This window comes from Cuculus canorus, chromosome 2 (assembly GCF_017976375.1).
Source record: "Cuculus canorus isolate bCucCan1 chromosome 2, bCucCan1.pri, whole genome shotgun sequence".
Lineage (NCBI taxonomy): Eukaryota > Metazoa > Chordata > Aves > Cuculiformes > Cuculidae > Cuculus > Cuculus canorus.
The window spans coordinates 11,998,462-12,018,308 of NC_071402.1; the positions used below are offsets into that span (position 1 = coordinate 11,998,462).

Genomic DNA, 19,847 nt, shown 5'->3' on the forward strand with positions numbered 1-19,847 from the left:
TGCCTTCCTTCACTCTCCAGGCAGCATTTTCCTAGGAGGATGGGGAATGCTCAGATCAATTGAACCATCACCAATGCACGCATCAATCTGCCTGCTCAACTGCTCATGTGCCTGAAAGCCCTCTGCCACCAGGGCATGGCAGCCCTCTAAGGACCACATCCCATCCGCAGAAACAGGATTAAAACCAGGTGGGAAAGCCCTGCAGCAAGCCAGTAGGCTACTAAAATTAGCAGCACAGAGGTAAGAGAAGTGACAGCAGGATGCTAAGGCTCTGAGTGCTGATTGAAACTGCCAAGGAAGGGAGGTGACCACAGGCCACCACTTAGCATCACCAAGCCCAGGATGCAGAGGAGAAGCACTACAGCCATTAACCCCAATTTTATTCTTACCATCAGATCTCAGAAACATCTACTTGGCCACAGCAGTTGCAATCTGGACCAGGCAAGGGAAGCCAAAACTTAGAGCCATTTAGAGAGAAAGGAAACGACAGCAGCTTTGAGTCTTTTATTTCTTTTTTTCAAAGAAATAAGGGGTACAGCTGCATCTGTTCCTCAGGCTATGAACTCTTAGAGTGTGCAAAGATGCTAACAGCGTGCTCAGCCGACCTGCCTTGGTGAGAGAAAGGAGGAGCCATGCAGAAGAGAAATTATAAAACAACTTGGAGCAGAAACACATGGACAAGAAGGCAAAGAATGAAAAGCCTTAATAGGAAAGGAAGGGGAAAAAATGTCAGAAAAAAGGGAAATAGACCTATGAAAAACACCACAGGCATAAAGCTCAAACATGAAGTGAAACAGAAAAAGAGAAGCAGAGGGAAACCAGGAGGAGGAAGCAAAGTTGGAGCTAGATAATGATGCTTTCACACATATGTTCGTGTATATATATCTCAAAAGGCATATAAAAGCTACTTGGATATAGGTATATGCATACACACACAATTAGAAAAAATGTGCCATGCTTTATCTACACTGCCATGAATAAAACCAAAGACTTCACCATTGGCCACTCTCTCTGACAGGTCAGTATAGACAGTTTTCACCTGCACTTCTTTTACCAAGCTGGCTCCCACATTTACTGCTATTCAGAGCTATAACAACACAGAAACCATGTAAGAAAATTCATGCTACAACTGCGCTTTTATGACCATCACAGCTCCATCACATGCACAGATCCTCAGGAAGAGTATCTCTGCTATCAGTTATTTGGATTACATATAGCATCGCCAAAGAGCTTGAGATACCGAGTGTATCTGTGCTGGACATCATACAAAATTAGAATACAAAAGCCAGTCTCTGTCCCAGAGCCACAATGATCTAGGGAAAAACCAAGATATAGATAGAAAGTACAAGCAAACAAGGCAGAGTGACCAGAATGGAGCAAAAGACATGCAAAAATGAGATACCATCATCTCACCAGATACAGCAACCCTGGATGGGCACATCTAAAAATCTTTAGACAGGAAGCTGGGAAGGGGTGAACCACAGCAGAATGCAAGCAAAGATTCTCTGAAATCCCACTTAAACCACTAATGGAAATGGTGCAAAGAACCCCCACTACTGAAATAATCAGCAGTAAGCAGCAACCCACATCAGAAGCACCACATCCATCAAACCACACAGAGAACAATTCCTAACTAACATGGCCGCAATGTCCATCGTGATCTTGAATTCACGTTTCCTCTTTTGCGTGCTTGTTTACTTAAATATCGCATACAAAACAGATGGGGACCAAGAGTCATATACGAATTAACTTGGAATCTATTATCCTATCCACAAGGTGATAAAGGAGGCAACATTATTATAAATAAACGAAAACTAAAATTAGCATCTAACACATGAGCTAGCTATAATAGCTTGTTTTGACCAGTTAAAATGACAGCATGTTACAACCCAATCTTGTCTCTGCAGAAAATTCCTGCTAATTAACCCTAGTTTAAAAGGGGTGAGGAGAGGAAAGGGAGAGCAGAGTTAAGGATGTCTGGGGAAATACCTCCATTTTGCTATTTCCTAATATTTTTACTTTCTTAAGGGGCACAAATCACTGCAAGTAAACTGGGATTACAGTCAAATGTATTTTCCTCAATGATCAGTTTAAATAATGCAGTCCTCAGCAGGTTATCCTTTGGGTACTGTATTAAGTAATGAACTAACATCCGATACATGTTATTTCCCTTCTTTCCCCCAGCCCCATGGTCTTGTTTTGCTCATGTGCTCCTCAACTGTATTTAAACATTATACAAAACACTGCTAAATATTTAGAAAAAGGACCTTCAGTTGAACATACCTCGCACTTGGACCAGAATTTGATGAGGTTTGTGGTGATCCTCATCTCCTGGGGTGGCCCCGTCCATGTGAAACTGAACCCTCAGAGAGCAGAGTTTCATTCCCCTGCAGAAAGCTCCTATGGTATTTGGCACAAAGCTTTAAGCAGTATTTCTGCTACCAGAAGCAATACAGGGAGCACCCTAAAAAGAGAACAAAAGATCTCAAAACTTTATCTGTATTTTCAGCAGAAGCCAGCATAGAAAGACACCGCAGGCTGCTCACACAGCAGAGGAAATGGGCTGCAGCTTTCTGTACTGGTTGGAGCTTCCTCCCCTCGCAGGCTCTGTACTCAGGTATATCATAGCTGTTGTCAAGCCAAGATGCAATGACTGTCAAGACCAAGAGAAGTCTCACCAGGAAGATATGGCTGCACCTCTTAATCAGCCAAAGATGACAGAAACACCATCACTGCTGGAGAAGAGCTCATGATCAGAAGAAATTCAAGACTGCTCCTAAGCCACCAACTCAACTGACCAGCTGTGGACGTGTACTGTCAAGTCAACAAAGCCAGCACGGCAGTGGCAGACTCTTCAACCTCTTCCTCATGCTGATCAGCTCTTCTGCACTGCTGGAGCTCAGCTCCAAAGAGCAGCTCCTTACCCATGAGCCAATGGTGTCCTGCTGGGGGCAAAATGTTAAACAACTATGTATCATCTTCATGCCCTGGTCATTTGATCCCCGGTTGCCCAGCCAGGTTGCCTACTGCTATGCCAGTGTGGATCTCCAATAGAATCTCAGAATCACAGGATAGTTTGGATTGGAAGAGACCTTAAAGATCATCTAGTTCCAAGCCCCCTGCCATGGGCAGGGACATTCCCACTAGATCAGGCTGCTCAAGGCCCCATCCAATCTGGCCTTGAACACCTCCAGGGATGGGGCAGCCACAGCTTCCCTGGGCAACCTGTTCCAGTGCCTCACCACTCTCACTGTGAAAAAATTCTTCCTTACATCTAGTCTAAATCTGCCCCTCTCCAGTTTATAGCCATTGCCCCTAGTCCTATCACTGCAAGCCTTTGTAAACAGCAGAGTAGACTGATGGGAAGAGGCAATCTCATCAATTCTTCTGTGGTACCAGATACCCTAAAGGGCTTGGACATGACTTTAGGCTCCTTCTTCTGGCAGCCTACCACCATGGAAGGAGGTTGACAGCCTCTCTGGGCAGACTCATTGTGCTGGTGAGGCCTCCAGTGAAACCACAGCAACACAACCTCAGCTTTAACACTTGCAAACTTCTAAAAGGCATCAAAACCCCTTAATACCTTCAAATGAAATATTAATGTTATAAGCAGTATTTCATGGGTCTACAGGTTTTGTCACACCTGAGGGAAGCCTAAAACAAATTTAGCCCAGACTTCAAGACTTCCAAGAAAGCACAGCTCCCAGGATCCCACAAGCTGCCCCCTTCCCTGGTGGTATCTTGTACCTTCATGAGCTTTAGCTGTCTTTCTGCTGCCACAGTGGAGACAACAGATTTTCTAAGCAGAACAAAATATAGGTGGTTGTCGCTACGAATATTAGCACTCCTAATATTATTGGAAGGAGGTGAAATGCATTGGCAAGACCAACTGAAAGCTCTTCAAGTCATGCTGTATCACTACAAGCGACCGCATGTTGCTTAATCCCTCCCATACTTTCTGCTCCCATACCTCCCTGCTCCATGAGGCCATGTTAGCAGTTAATTAACAGAGATGCACAGAGTTGTAATCCTATTTTCTGTAATCCATCTCACAAAAGTACCCAAGAAAAATATTCACTAAAAGGTACTGAGAACATCCTGCAAAACAAGGCCTTAGCTAAAAGCCTGTTAGGTTTTCCAGATTTATAAGGAAGGCAGGGGCATTGGGTACCAAAAGTAGTTTACAGCCTACAACACCAAGCAACATAATGTTATGTTTTATGCTAACAGACAACATCCTGAGCTCTGAACAGGCCAGTATTATCTGTCTGAAAGGTGGTTATCACCTAGTAACCTGTAAATTTTATCTGATGCACTTATCTTTAAAACTAAAATTACAAAATCATCGGAAACCTCTCTTCCTATCCCCTTTTCCTGCTGTTGCTTGCCCATATGAAGAATCATGGGCATGGGATCATTCATCAATGATCCTACGAAGTTGCAAAGCCAGTACTCACATTTACGTATCACACTAAGCTAAGGGCTAAGGAAAGTTTTTTTTCACACCCTTCAGCACTTGCAGGATCCCATATAGCTACTTGATAAGAAGTTTTCAGAAGTATGTTTTCCTGTCTAGTTGCATTGGTTGTAACCACCAGACCTCCCCTTCCAAGACAGCAGCCTATTGAAGTCACCGTTGCCATTTCTGACTACGTCAAGCACAAGTGCAGGACCTTGATAATTTTCCATGAAGCTCTGATAGTTCAGCTGACATCAGGGCTCTACTGTTCTTAAGCTGTGAACAACTGTACAAAAGGCAGCGTCTACCCCAACATGTCCATAGACGAAAGAGGTAAGCAGAAGAGTGGAAGGGGAGAGAGAAGAAATGGCTTGTTGAGAGAAAAGCCCCCCAATCTTATCCACAGATGAGTACTGGGAATCCCATCACCTATCCAAGCTACTTATAACCAGCAGGTCTGGTGAGTCTTAATAATAACTAACCAAGATAAGGAAAACATCTCAAGCTTAACTTCTCACTGCTTCAGCTTCTTGGGCTGAAGCTGCAAAGAGCAGCATCTTTCTTCCTCTCTGAATGTGCTCACCTTAATAGGTTTTCTTACTAATCTTGTGCATTCATGACAGTTGGGCCTCCTTCCATCTCATTCCACAGAGACTTGAAGCTCAGCATTTCAGTTTTTCTTCAGTAACGACAGAAACATAAGTGTTGGTGAGAAGAACCCTCTGGAGTCTTCAGTCCTACCCCACAGTTTGTAAATAAGGCTGACTGTTTTCCTCTGTAACTTCAAACATGCGTAATTTTTGTTAGTCTTTCAGAACACAAGCTAGTAGCAACCTTTTTTAACATTTAAGAAAACTATAAAGCTTTTCCCATTCCGCCTCCAAAAACAAACTAAGAAGAACCAGATCCAGATGTGAGATACCTGTGAATAAAATGATCCAGCAATTCACATAGAAAACATCATCATCTACATCCCCTAAGCAGCACCTCAACTGCCTGTGCTGCAGAACAAAGCTCTTGGCCTCTGCTCCCCCATTATCATTTCTGGGAAAGTGTATTTCAGGCTTTCCTACTTTTATGAAGGAAGAAAAAAAAACAAGTAACTTATTATTATTTTAATAGGGCTGGAAACACTGCTAAATACTTCCAAAAGGACTCATGGTAGCTTTTTGCTCTGTGTGCTAAATTATAGGTCATTGCACTGATAGGTGTGGCTACCTATTTACAGCATCAGCTGATGCATAAAGGGGGTTTTGTACCTCACATGTAGAGGCTGCTATAGTGTGACTATATTAATGTATAATAAACTTTATGTCTGCAACACAGCTAATATAATAATAGTAATAATGATAGTGATGATGATAATAATACCAAACTTCAATATTAGCAAAGAGAGACACATGCTAGACCTTTTTCCATGCAAAAGGAGATGTAATATACAGCCTGGGCTTTGGGCATTGCGCCACATCCCACACTCTCGGGCACAAGTCTACAGCTGCCTTTTCCACCATGCGAACCAGCACACACAACATCACGTGTATGCAATGATGCACCACCACTGGGGTACAAGGACACAGCATCTGGCTGAAAGCTGGCCACAAAAAGCCACCTTCCCTAAACCTACACAGGCAGTAATGCACCACTCTTGCACCACTCATTCTTTGCACAGCCTTGCAAGCCCCTTCCACTTGGGCATTCAGGGCTCAGTCGCTACCTGCGCAGGGAACTGCACAAAGCAACATAATAGATTTTATTTTGTTCAGGAGTTTGCTCAGTCATCATTTTCAAAAACAGATGGCTATGATATGACGAAAATCAGGACTCAAAATACAAAATGATAAGTCAATCAGGAATTGTAAGTTGCCAGTTTTTTTGTTTTGGTTTTGTTTTTCAAAAAAAAGGCTCTTGTTTTTTCTTCTTCTTTCTAAGTCATCAGTAATAGCTTCCCAACCCCAGCTGAGATTTATACAGGGCCCCACAGGATGATGCCCCTGCAGCACCACTGAAAACATCAAAAATTTTAGTTCTTCTGACTGAGAGGAAAAAAGCAAGGCAAGCAACCTCTTAAATCCAGCAGCTGGGACTTCAGGAAAGGCACAAAATGTCCCGAGATCAAAGATAACAGGGCAGCAGAGAGGCTGGTCCATACCTGATTCTTGTTGACTTTGAATCTGTAGGGTTTGCAAAATACAGAAGAGTTTGTGGCAGTACTAACCTGATGGCTTCTATCAGTGCAAGGAATCAGGATGCTGCATCCACATTAAAGACATTACTGGCATGATATACCCCTTAACCAGCTGAACTCCACCAGTAAAGCTAAACTGCCGATCAAGCATCCAACCAGCTGTTAGCCAGGGAAACCAGGCAGCACAGAAGGTATGGTCAGAGAAAAACGAGAAGTGGACTGGATCATATCAGCTGGATGGAGGAAAGGAAAGATGATGGGTGGTTAGGAGGACTTGGACCAGTTTTCCACCTTAAAATCCCTGCACTGCCCTGATCCAGAGCCTGGAGGTTCCCAGCACAACTGGCATTGTGCTGTGGGCTCCACAAGCTGCCTAATAAACTATGTGATGGTTGTGGTCTTGTCTCTGCCACCACCTCTGCTCTCCACCTGCCCACAAGGAAGCAGCCTGCAGCTCTGGGCATTGCTCTTGTGGTAGGAACGTTCTCTCCCCAAAACAGGGAGAGCCTTTTGGGGCTTCCTTTAGGCTTCTCGGCCATTCATTCCTACCCCTGGGAGAAGAGCCGAGTCCTGTGTCTGGAGAAGCCCACAGCTTGTAGGTGAGAACCCCAGAGATGCCATCCTCTCCCCTCTGGAAGTTCTCAATGTCCTGCAGCTATTGGCCATGTACATGTTTTGGCCCTGAGTATTCCTGATGGAGACACTCAGAAAAGGTGACAAAACATTGTCTTCAGAAACATCTCATGGCAATGACACTGTTCCATGCAAATAAGTCCTTCCAAGGCTTTGGGCTGCTGTTTCTCACCAGGGTGTTTCTCTTGCCCCATCTCAGCTCAGCCCACTCTCCAGCAGCACAGGTCACTCACGCTCACCCAACAAAACCTTATGGTAGGGGGCGGGCACAGTCAAACTTCCTCTCTCCCATCAAGGGACTTTTTAGTGAGCTGATTTGCAACAATCCACCAAATAATTTCTACTCAATTTGTATTGTTTTTCCTGACTCAGGTTTTAAGACAGAATTGACTGAGAAAGAGAATGTGCCCTTGTCTTGGCCATTTGTTCCAGCTGCTAATCACCCTGGCTATTCAACTGTTCCACAATTTCTAAATTTAAGTATCTACCAGCCACCGGTTCTGGCTCTGCCTGTCACGGCTGCATTTGAGAGCCCTTTACTGCCTGATGCACTACACCAGCAGCAAATCACATATAGATCATTTTTCCTTCGAGGTGATGGGGGATGCAACTGCAGTATCTGCTGACAAATAAAAGCTATCAAGCAACAAAGACATGGCAGCACAGGCATCAGAGTGGACGGCACAAACCTGCCTGGAAACTCTGAGTGATACTCACCCAGCTTCTGATTTGCAGGATACAGCTCCACAATGATATTCGTATCATGCTTTGAATTCACATAAAGAATGATATCACCCGGGGATGCATTAATAGGCTTTTAGATCATACATATCTGGATGCTTGCAAACCATCCATACCGCTTCGTACGCCTGGTAGGTTCCCATGTCTGTGTCACCCTACAGACTGCTGGTATCAGCTGAGTGGAGCTGATGCAGCAAGTAAGCATCTTGCTGCTTCTTATCTGTCACCCTTGGAGCAACACGGAAAAAAGCACCACCGTGAGCCTCATCCCCAACAACCTCTGGCACCTGCCAGAGAGAAAATGGAGAAAAGACTCAGGATGCTACATTATCGCAACACTGTTAATCACAAAAAACCCCTCTATCCTCCACAGAACTGTACCAATATTGCAAGCAAACAGCACGTACTGCATCTCCAGGTATAAATAAACCATGTGTAGCTGCAGATGTATTTCTTGCCAGAGCGCTAAGCACTTTGCTCCATAAGAAGACAGGCTGAGGAACAGATGCAGCTGCAACGAGGGAAAACGTGGCCCAGACACAGTGCTAATGGGTCTCAGAGACAGATTAAGCCTTTATTCCGTCCTCATTCTTCATAAATCTCACCAGGAACTATGCAGGTGTTTACTACCAAAGCTACCAGGAGACAGAAAATAACGCACTGTGCTTCAAAATAAGATCTGAATCACTTTGCTGCAGGCACGCAAAAGCTTCCTGACCAGGTAGGCATTTTCGTCTCTGATAGTTCAGTCTGCATCTCTGCACTCTTTTTGCTTACAGAGGACCCCAGATCATGCTGCTGTCCCCTTGGTCAGCAGTGTGCAGTGTGCCTACCACCTCGGCCTCCACAGCAGCAATGCACGGAGAAGATCAGCCGAGACGCTCCACCGTGACTTTGACGGATCCACTTGCACTGCTCAACTGACAGATACAGAGCTGCTGTGCACTGCACTACGGGTACCTGACACCAGCCTTCATTAAATTCACCTACAGGGAGCAAAAGACGAACTCTCAGTATTCCTGTAAGCAGCAGAAAACACCTTCCAGGTCACAAAAGCCAGCGTTTCCCCTTCTTACGGCCTGCCAATGTTTTTGTCTGCATAGACCAATGGGGAAAAAAAGATGTATTTTTTTATTAAGATGTCATACTTTTAAGCCCTACCTTGCAATTCCTAGTAGAGCTGCACCAGCATAATTACAGAGAAAGCCTGAAGAAAGAAGCCAGTAGAAAAACAGTGATACTGAAACAACTCACTGAACATCTTCAGCTGAAAGGTGACAAAAGAACACAAGAAGTATCAATATCCTAAAAGTATACAGCTATCATTTTTTTTTTCCCTAGCCTTGCTCCACAACATCGGCAACGCCGGTATCCTCCCCTGCCAGCAAATCCTTGTATAAAGTTAGTGAAAAACATACAGCCAGGAAGCATAAGCGTTGAAAAGCACTCTGATTAAAAACAGGAAGATGCGGCTCAAATCTTGCAAAGAATTAAGCATAAGCTCCAATTTTAGCAGACAGAGTCCTTAATTAAACCAAAGTCTATGCTTCGGGTCTGCAGGGGCACACAGAGAGAGCACCATGACTGCAGAACTGCACAAACATTCTGTGCCATCGGGAGACACAACTCACCATCATCTCCAAAAGCTGTAAGCTCCCACTGAAGTCATATTCCAAGCATGCACATTCAGCCAGGGAGCCAATATTCCATTTTAAGAACTAATTCAGACACAAAATCCACTTCCGCAACAGATGGGCCTTTCAACAGTGGCAAGCCTAAGCCCATCCTTATTTTCACTATTGTAGAATTCCTCTGACGTTGCGTGGACATCAGTGTACAGATGCAAAGGATGAAAAATCAGGCTTAGCCGAGGCAGAGAGCTGGCACTGCTCTCGCTGTCCCCATGCCGTCCGTCTGGCACAGTCTCTCTCCCAGGGATGCTAGAAGTATAGGTGTACAGTATATTTTACTCCTACCAGGTATAGAGGCATTCCCACTGGCTGACAAACTGCACCTGTACAACTGACTACCTTAGTATAACTTAAAATACACAAACTTATGGTCTCATCCATCAGAATTACAACAATGCTAAGCTACCTCTAAGCCAGACTCATGACTTAATGCTGTAAAAGACAGGAGAGAGGGGAAAAAAAAATAAAGTTAAAGATGCATTGCTAAAATGATGCAAAGTATGTAAAAGATAGCTTGAAACCCCCTGCGGCTTACCAGGGATACGCAGCATCTAGCACAAAAGAGCATCTGACTGGTCCATGTGCTTGGAAAATATACATACTTATTAACTAATTTTAAAAATCACAACTGAAAGGAAACCGGATGTTTATGAGAGACTACTGAATCTCAGACTATATCCTTATTACTTACAGTGATGTTAACACCTCAGTGCTAGGTTTTTTTTTTAAAATAGTCATATTTTAAAACAACGTACACAAGTGCTCTTATGATAACCCAGAACAGTTGGTACAGACTGACAGTAGTGAGACTGTATTTCTGCTCCATGAAGAAATAAATACTCCCATTTCACACGCCATAACGTGTACATAATGTATCATGCTCTTTTTACTTAGCAATGGCTAATATATCGTAATATACCCCCAGAAAAGCTGTTTGTTCCCAATCAATGACTTAAATAATGTCTGGTTTTTAACATATCCGTAAAGCGGAACTAGCGCGGGATTCACAACCCGCTGTGCCTGACCAGATACGTGGACAGGCAAACATGTCTAAACTTGTCAATCTGAGTGGGATTAAAAAGACCTCACGGAAGGCCTCCAGCATCTTTCATATGCAATGATGGGTTCTGCTGGCATTTCTCTGCACAGTATTTTAAGATGCAGCAATCCACAGTTTAATGTGAAGTCCCTAAATCCCCATGTCAATAGAAACAATTCAATAACATTAAGATTTAAAAATAAAATGCGGCCTAGGAAAGTTATAGCTGAAAAATCCACAGCTTTTTAAGGAAAAGACGGCCTAAAAAAACCTTTGTAAAATCTGTCTTTGGAGCCTCCAAGAAATCTTCCCTCTTTATTCCTCGAGCCCTCGTGCTACCCAGGTTAAAACCGTGTGCACGACGGCCCCAGCAAAGCAGCCCCGCACCTGAACTCACCCCGCAAACACACGCAGCTTGCGCGCATTTTCCGCGCAACTGCATAGGGCGCAAACACCCAACACCCCCCCAAACCCCTTCCCCCCTGCCGCCCCCCACAGAGCTGCGGGACCCCATTATCATCACCCTGTCCCCAGATCCTCCCCCGGCCAAGGGAGGAGGAGAAGGAGGAGGGCACCCAGTGCCCCGGAGCAGCATCCCGGGGGGATGCGCGGGGGATGCGCGCCGCGTTATCTCGGATCAAAGCTGGACCCCTTGGAGCGCAGCGATGCCTTGACGCTGGAAAGCATCCCCGGCCCCCCATCCGCACGGATTTCGGCTTGGCGATTGCTATTTTTAGCCTACCGTCGGCCCAGCCTTTTAAAAATAAATAAATAACTAAATTAATAAATAAAACCGAAACGCAATTCCTCTCTCCCCACCCCCATCCACATGCGAACCCCCCCACCCCGCCAAAGAAACAAGCTGCAAACTCCACCGTGACCTGCAAAACCCCCACCGGGGTGACACATATCATAAAGCGAGGATAAAAAGGGATAAAATAATAATAATAATAAAAATAAATAAAGGGAAAAGAAGCATGCAAACAGCACCCCACACCCTCCCGTCTCACCTCACCGCCGTTAAGTGCAGCCCCGGTAACTCACCGTGCCCACCCGGTGCGGGAAGGGGTGCGGAGCGGGGCAGGAGCCGCTCGGGCCCATGTGCTCGCCCGAGCACGCGCTCGCCTCAATGGAACGTTGTGCTGGCGAGCGGCTCTGTGACGTCACCGCCCCCCCCCCCGTGCTCCGCCGCCGCCGCCGCCGGCCGCAGCCTCGGGGCAGCGCCCGCCCCCCCCCCCCACCGCGGCACCCGCGGGACCCGGGACGGCGTGGGGATGGATAGAGAGAGAAATGAATGGGTAAGGAATCCCCGGACACGCAGGTGCGGGGGAAGGAGGCTGCGGGACCGCGTGGTAGAATCATGGAATAATAGGATCGTAAAATCATAGAATCAGGGAATCACAGAATCATAGAATGGTTTGCGGTGAAGCTGGAAAGGAGGCTGTGGAACCACGTCATAGAATCGTGATATCATGGAATCATAGAATCATGGAATGGTTTGCAGCATGTGCGGGAAAGAGGCTGCGGGACCGCATTGTAGAATCATGGGATCATAGGATCATAAAATCACAGAATCAGGGAATCACAGAATCATAGAATGGTTTGCGGCATGTGCGGGGAAAGAGGCTGCGGAGCCACGTCATAGAGTCATAGAATGGTTTGTAGTGTGCATGGAGAAGGAGGCTGCGGGACTGCGTCATAGAATCATGGGATCATAGAATCATAAAATCATAGAATTATAGAATGGTTTGCAGTGTGCGTGGGGAAGGAGGCTGCGGGACCACGCCATAGAATCATAGGATCATAGGATCATAGAATGGTTTGCAGCAGCATGTATGGGAAAGGAGGCTGTGGCACCACATCATAGAATCGTAGAATCAAAGAATCATAGGGTCATAAAATGGTTTGGGTTGGAAGGGACCTTAAAGATCACCCAGTTCCAACCCATCCTGCCATGGGTAGGGACACCTCCCACTAGACCAGGTTGCTCAAAGCCCCATCCAACCTGCCCTTGAACACTTCCAGGGTGGGGGCATCCACAACTTCCCTGGGCAACCTGTTCCAGTGCCTCACCACCCTTGTCCCGAGTGGGATAGCTTTGTTGGGATGGCACATGCTGCAGAAGAGCGAGGTCAGCTTCAACATAAGGGAATGAATGTGAAGCATTTGAAGCCTTTGCAGCTCATCTTATGCTGCTTTTTAACCTTAAAAATTGCCTCCAGACACGTTTCTCCCAAATTCCATGAGTTTGCTTGCTAATAGAAATCATGAATTTCAAAAAATATCCAATTATCTCCGAGTTCAAATGCTGAAATACCATGGATGTCTCCAAATAATCACATGAGAGAAGGATACAAGCGTCCCACATTCAAGTACAGGAAGTAGCTTCGCAGTCCCTTAAAAAAACATCAACAACACAGAACAGGCTGCAGACTGGTGAAGCAGTAAAACAAAGGCAGATCTTCCGCATATGGATAAAACAAGCTTTATTTTGCTTTTTAATTTTTTTTTTTTTAAACAAAGCGGGGAAAAATTAAATATATCCTTCTCGATTCCAGGCTGGAACTCAAAGAGGCAGAAGCTTCAATGCCACATGATTTTTTTCCCCATACTGTTTTTGCTTTGACCAGGAAGAATCTAAAATCCTTCTGTGTCAGCACCTTTGCGACAACATGGGAGCTGCAGCGTGGCTCCCCTAGCATGTGCCCAACTCGAGAGTACCTGTTCGCACCAGCATGGGTTGTGGTGCCCGATCTGGGAGCTGACTCTGCCATGAAAGGCTGATCAGCGTCTGCTTAGGGGAAATCTATATTGTGCACATTGAGATTTGCAAAGCAGTATTGAAAAATATGGATAGCATATGCTGCTTCATTTAATTAGTAAATATGTTCCCAACCCCCTACAATGCTTTGAATGTTGCAATAAAAAGCAGATCTACAAGAACAACCCAGTCATTACAGGAGGAGCAAATGCTAGCACAAAAGGTACAAAATTATGGGATAAAATGGAACTTATCCAAACTACAGTTCTGTAGTGCTGCAGTTTAAGCAAGACACAATGCTGGATTGGATGAAGAGGCTTTGCATGCACACAGAGAGAGCCCTCCTGATCAGGCAGATTGAAGGTCTTTGTGCCATACCCTTCAGCAACATGCTGCAGCAGGAGACGAGTGCAGGAGATTGCTTTGGTCCATGTTCCTACAGCTGGCTGGAGACCAAGTCCTAAATAAATTACCTCCTGAGCTCAGTGAACTTGAGAGAGCAGCTAAAATCTATGGTTACTCAGACCAAAAGATCATTTTGTCAGCTGAAAAGAGACCAAATGCTGGAAAAGCCTGACACTTTTTTTTTTTTTTTTTTTTAATTCCCAAGCCTGTTCCTGCTCCAGAGTTTGGGGGAAGCAACGGTGTAAAGCTATTACTCTGGCTTCACATGGGTGTTGCCCTTAAATGGGGCCCTGATGGCTCCGTCACAGTTCCTGGCTGCTAGAGCAGGAGAGAAATGTGTATCGAATAGCCCTGAAAATTGAGCTTTCATTCCTTTCTGCCTTGGACTCCCTTCTTACTTGGCAAAATACGAACAAAATTTCCTGTTAAACATCAGTTCAAATTAATACTGTTTTTCCCAGTGCCACAGACTTACCTGTGTGTCACTACAGCACCAGCAGCTTGGCTGTGACCACAGCTCAGTGAATCAGGGATGAGAGACAGGTGTCTCGCATACAATTAACAGCATGACAAAGCCAGGAAAACGTCATGCAAAAGAGAGTGAAAGCATTTGCCTGCCTTTTGGTGTGACCAGTGAAGAAGGACATGCTGCTCCCATCCACTGTGAGACAGCCCCAAGGTTTGGCAGTCAGGCTCCAGACCCCTGTGAAAATGCACACAACACTCTTTATACCATAACCCTTTTGAGGGAGGCTGGCAAGGGGATGGTAGGTGACCACCAAGCACTTCCTGCAGTGATGGCATGGCTGAAACCTCACAGTCATGGGGGAACCTACCATTTCCATCACACACAGCATTTCTCATTGCAGGAGGTACCACAAAGAGCCTCTTTGCACAGGCACGTAATATATATATTTTGTGTTTGCATTGCTCAGCCCTGCAGACTTTCTAATGGTTGTACTCTAAAAATCCTCTTGTATTACAACCTGAGTATATTCAGGCCGTGTCAATAAAGCACTTGAGTATAATCATCCTTACGGCAGCTTAGGACACTTACACGAGGCAATTACATTGCTCAAAGTTCACACCTACAAGTTAAACACAGCAAAATCAAGGCCAAATGATGCAGTGTACACTTTCAGGGCCAAAAGAAGATCTGAGGCAAAAATGAGGGGCCAAGCTGCAACAAGGCTGTGCCAGCTGAAGGTTTCTGCCCTCCAGCAGTCTGCTATTGCTCCTCTCTGTATGGCTCCACCAGCTTTGCTGGCTTCAGGGATCATGTGAGTGCTTTTTAATCCATGTCAGGCAAAGCTGGCCAAGTCAGGTGAAGTGCCAGTGGAGCCAATGAGAGTGATCATGTGCTCCCTGCAGTCAGCGTAGCACAGAGGTGACAGTCTCCAACTGGTAACCACAGGCATCTGGAAAGTGAAGAGTCCTAAGCCAGGGCAGGTAGGTGCCGTGGAGGCTGGGGTAAACCACTACACATTCCTCCCCCAACATGGATCATGGAGAGACATAGCAGAAAAAAAACAGCTGAGAACGTGCAGTCATAGCAATAATTATACCTTCCCTTGTCCAGGCATTAATCTTGTTCCAGGTTAATTCTGGAACTGTCTAAAAACCTAAGTCATCTCAGATGTTCCAAAGAAAGGGCTGGGTTATTGCATCTGCTCCTCTCGTAATAGGAGCTATCATTTCACATCAGATTGACCGTGAAGTCATCAAGTTGAGCATCAGTGTCTTGTCCTCACTTCACCTTCTTGGTTATTATCTTGGAACTTTACTTCTCTGAAGTTTAGAAACCTCCTAATTTCCATCCTGAATGTATTCAAAGCCAGTGTACACCCATTTGTTCTGTAGCAGGTGTCATGATTTGACAGAACCAGCTCTTCTCCTCAGCCATGCACACACCTTCCTGCTGTATTTACTGAAATCAAGTTCATTCCATGGTAAAATAATGGTATAAGGCAATAGTGCTTATCATAATTGATTACTACTCCCTGCTCTTTTAATTTTTCTTGTATTAGAGAAAATGCATTCCTATTTCTGAACAGTGGTCTATCTCTAGGCAATGGTGGCTCACCTATGATTTTGATGGGGACAAAGCTCTAAGAGCTAGGATTGAGTGACAATAATAGAGCAGAAGCAAAGACTGGAAGCTGTTGATAAGACTTCAGCTGCCTTCCATGTGCTGTCAGTGGTGAATGTAAGATGAAGGATTGAGAGGGGAAAGGTGTTATAGTAGTATGGTGACTATCAAAGCATGTAAGAAATATCTGTGTCCAAAGTTGTGGGAGCACAGTATACCATCATCATTATCAGTTCCACTCCCCAGAATGTTTGGGTTTTTTTTTTTTCCAATTTAATTGTCACTATATTTCTGCCTGTCCATTTCTTCATACAGATTATCCATAAATGTAGGCTAGTACCTCTCTCGATTGCTTTATTGAGCATAGAGAAAGATAGTGGATAAAAGAAAGAAAGATAATCCATCTTGTAAGACAGCTATATTAGTGAAGCTGGTCGCAGTTGTGCTAGGACCCCAAAACTGTGTGATTAAACCTTCTGTGCAAGACTGTAGGGAAGGTGTTTTGCAAAAAAGTGGGAGCATCTTCCAAGCAGTGGGAGATTTCTTAAGGCTCTGATTCAGGGTAGCTTAGTAGTGACTCCAGAGCAAAGAAGGAGGATATGCAAGTTGATACGAAGCACAGAAATAACAGGCTTGTCATAGATGGCCCAACTATGGGAGTATGTGACTCAGATGCTCCATATATTTCCCAGGTTTGCAGAATTAGGAAAGAAAAAGAAAAACAGTGACGTTTTAAAGTGATGCCTGTTTGAGTCTGCAGCAAGATGCTCTGTGGGGCAGAGAGCTGAAAATAATCCATTTGATATTATGGAGCGTATTTACAATGACTAGCTTGAATGTGATCTAAGAAACAAGAAAGCAGTGGGACAAAGTGAAACCAAATGTCTGTATTACTAAATTTGTGTTGGTCTGTCAGGATGGAAAGTAGATCCAGAGATGAGCATGCTTCAGTTTGGGAGAGAATTAACAAAAGTGTAAGCAGAGGTTTAGCATCAGTGGCGAAAAAGCAAATGTTGTGAGAGAAAGAAGAGAGAATTCCAGAGACAGAGACAGCATCATTTGAGTCCCGGTCACATTTCCCAAGGAAGCCCCTGAGAAAAGGACTGACTGAGTCCTTGGGGAGGAGTCAAGCTTATTTGTTTTGTATGAAGGGTGAAAGATCATGACAGAAGTTGCAGGCCTGGGAGAGGAAGTGAAAAGTGGTGCTGTCAGCAGGGATAGAAAACCCAGAACATGAAGACATAGTCAGACAAGAGGTAATTGCCATTGGTTTGGTCACAGGAGATGAGATACACAGTGCAAGCCCACTGAAGCCGATGCTGCAGCATTTGGGAGTTAAGCCACACCAAGTGTGGTGAACCCAGAGGACATCCTCCAGGAGATGCTTTGCTTGCAAATTGACTGGAGCTACCCAGCTATGGGGATGCAGAGGTCCAGGGTGCATTGTTTTGGGTTCCTTGGCCCTGTGAAGAGAGGAGGAGAGCAGGAGAGCCCTGTGCACCTAGCAGTGCCCACATGAAGACTGTATGTCTCAACAGCAGCAAAGGACAGACTGAGCAGGTAAAATGCCACCAGCCTCTGGAGAAGAGCCTTGTGTCTGCTTGCCCGTATCTGAAGGACTCAGCTCGTGGGAAAACAGCAGGGGCCCTGCACTCTTCACACAAGGATCCTGTTGCTAAATAGTAAAGAGGAAACTGTTTAACTCTCTGATTATTCTTTGGCACCTGTTATTGTGTTAGACATTATGAACAGGTCAGACCAGCCAAACTGGCATACACCACCACAGTATCCCCAGGGTCCTTCCCTTTCTGTTTACTTTGTGGTTTAGCCTTCACGCTAATCTCTCCATCTATAACAAATATACAACATTCATGTGAGCAGTTTTCAAGGGAGAGTGACACCGGCAGCTCCTAGAGTGTCACAACAGCCATGTTGACATAACCAAGCCACGAATCATGCTCGAGGGCAATTCACAGTCCTCATTCTGCAGCAGGATGGGAGTATGTGAAACCCATGCTGGACCTGAGGTCCCTCTTCTCTCAAGCCCTGTTGCTGTATGTGCACTCACCTTTAGAGTTAAACCTTCCCAAAGTGCTTCGTGGATGTGGGTGCAGCATGGGGCAGGCACTGGGTCTGGGTCCTCTGGGGACTCAGGGGGGCTGGTTTGTGGCTGCAGGGCTGGCATCTTCCTCAAAGGTACTTGTGAGATTTGTTCTCTGTTTAGCACAGCTAGCAATGGTGGCACCACTTGTCCGCATTTCATATAAGGATCCAGCACCTCTGTAAGAAGTGGGAGACCTGGTTCAGCACTCTCCTTTGCATCTCTTTGCTACCCACGCCCTGGCTGCAGCCTGGGTGCAATGAGGCATCTCAGCCTTTGTCCTGTGCTGGCCCCTTTCTTCCCACCTTCTGTGTCAGAGGTAAAGTGTGCAGTGGAAGAGGATAATGTCCTGGGAGTTGGAAGCCCATTTCATAGGCGTGATGCTGCTGTTCCCGTGCTACAAGGTACAGGATTACCCCTGCTTTGGGAATATAAATATATAGACAAAGTGGTTAACAGCTGCTAAGTAAACTCCTCAGGAACTGGAGAAAAGACCTAAGGAGGTGTGAGAAGTATCTGGTGTGGGTATCTGTCATAAGCTTCTCACCAGCACACCAGTTTAGTCTCAGAGAGAGTCCCATTAAAGCCCCGACCTCATGATGGATACCCATGTAGGTGGTAACCTCGCTATACCAAGAAGAGATTTAAGCAACTGCATGTTACAGGCAAATTTGAAATCAGAGCAGCCACAGTATTCACAAAGGTAGATAAGCACAAGGCTCTGCACCTTCTGCATCTCAAATGATAATTAATTTTGAGCTGTGCCATGGAAGCAGAAGAGATGGAAACAGTTTAGAAGCAGTAGTGATCAATGAAGTCTTCTAATGCCCCTAAGATGCATATATATGTACACATAGGTTCACAGATATGCAAACTGAGGTGCAGATATGTAAAATATCTTGCCTGTAGCCATACAGGGAGCACACATTGACTTCTGGCTGGTGTAACTGGGAGACGTGGGAGTACTGACTCCCAGTCTCCCGTTCTCAATACAGGATAACTGATGGGGTTGGCTAAGTGAGTGGGATAACAATAGCTGACATGTCTGCAATATCATGATTCACAACCATTAAGCACTGTTAAACAGATCAAAAATGAAATTACACATAAAGAGATGGGAACTACAGAGCCTAAAAAATGCAAACATGTTCTTCCCCATCAAATCTAATTAGATTTGTCAAAATCAGTGTGCATTGATCTGTGATTCAAACAGTATGCTGATAACAAATTTTCATGGTAGACATGGTTATGAAGCTACTAGACTAGATTATGAATTAGCCCCTTCAGCAGAAGCTCTTAGCACATTTTCTCAGAGCACTCTCTAACAGACAGCTTTTAATCCTCAAATCAACAGGCGATCCCACTGTTTAAGCTCTGCCAGGCTCTCTGCTGAGTGTCCAGCAGAGAAGTGAGGCAGGCGGCATATTCATGTTGACCATCAATCTTTGTTAGAATCAACATACCATTTTTAGCCACTCATCTAAGCAAACTGTAGTATGTGCTGGGAAAAGACCTTTCCACTACTAGGCAGAGCTCTTTGTTGTTGTGTTGCATAGATTCACCTCGGTGATGATGGGCAGAGAAAGCATGCTTTGTATGAAAAGCATCACACAAATGGACCAAGAAAAACTCAAGAAAACCAGCACCACACAGATGCTGCGTGCTGTTATTTGCCTCCCTAACAGTGTCCAGTCTCTGCCCTCAGGATTTAGGGGTGTCTTCTTTTCCTCACCTCACAACAGT

At 45.1% G+C, this 19,847-nt stretch overlaps 1 long non-coding RNA gene across 3 annotated transcripts in view; it reads right to left on the bottom strand.

The window, feature by feature from the left end:
* The window catches only part of LOC128851263 (uncharacterized), a 140,585-nt gene extending 128,701 nt beyond the window's left edge, over positions 1-11,884 (bottom strand). The window contains exons 1-3 of one of the 3 annotated variants that reach the window (XR_008448545.1): positions 11,793-11,868; positions 9,650-9,958; positions 2,284-2,464 (exon numbers count right to left, since the gene is read on the bottom strand). This is a non-coding gene — a long non-coding RNA (uncharacterized LOC128851263). Of the gene's footprint in view, positions 1-2,283; positions 2,465-9,649; positions 9,959-11,792 lie in introns of all 3 variants that reach the window. The other 2 variants (XR_008448549.1, XR_008448548.1) reach the window with 2 other exon arrangements.
* Between the last annotated feature and the right edge of the window lie 7,963 nt (positions 11,885-19,847).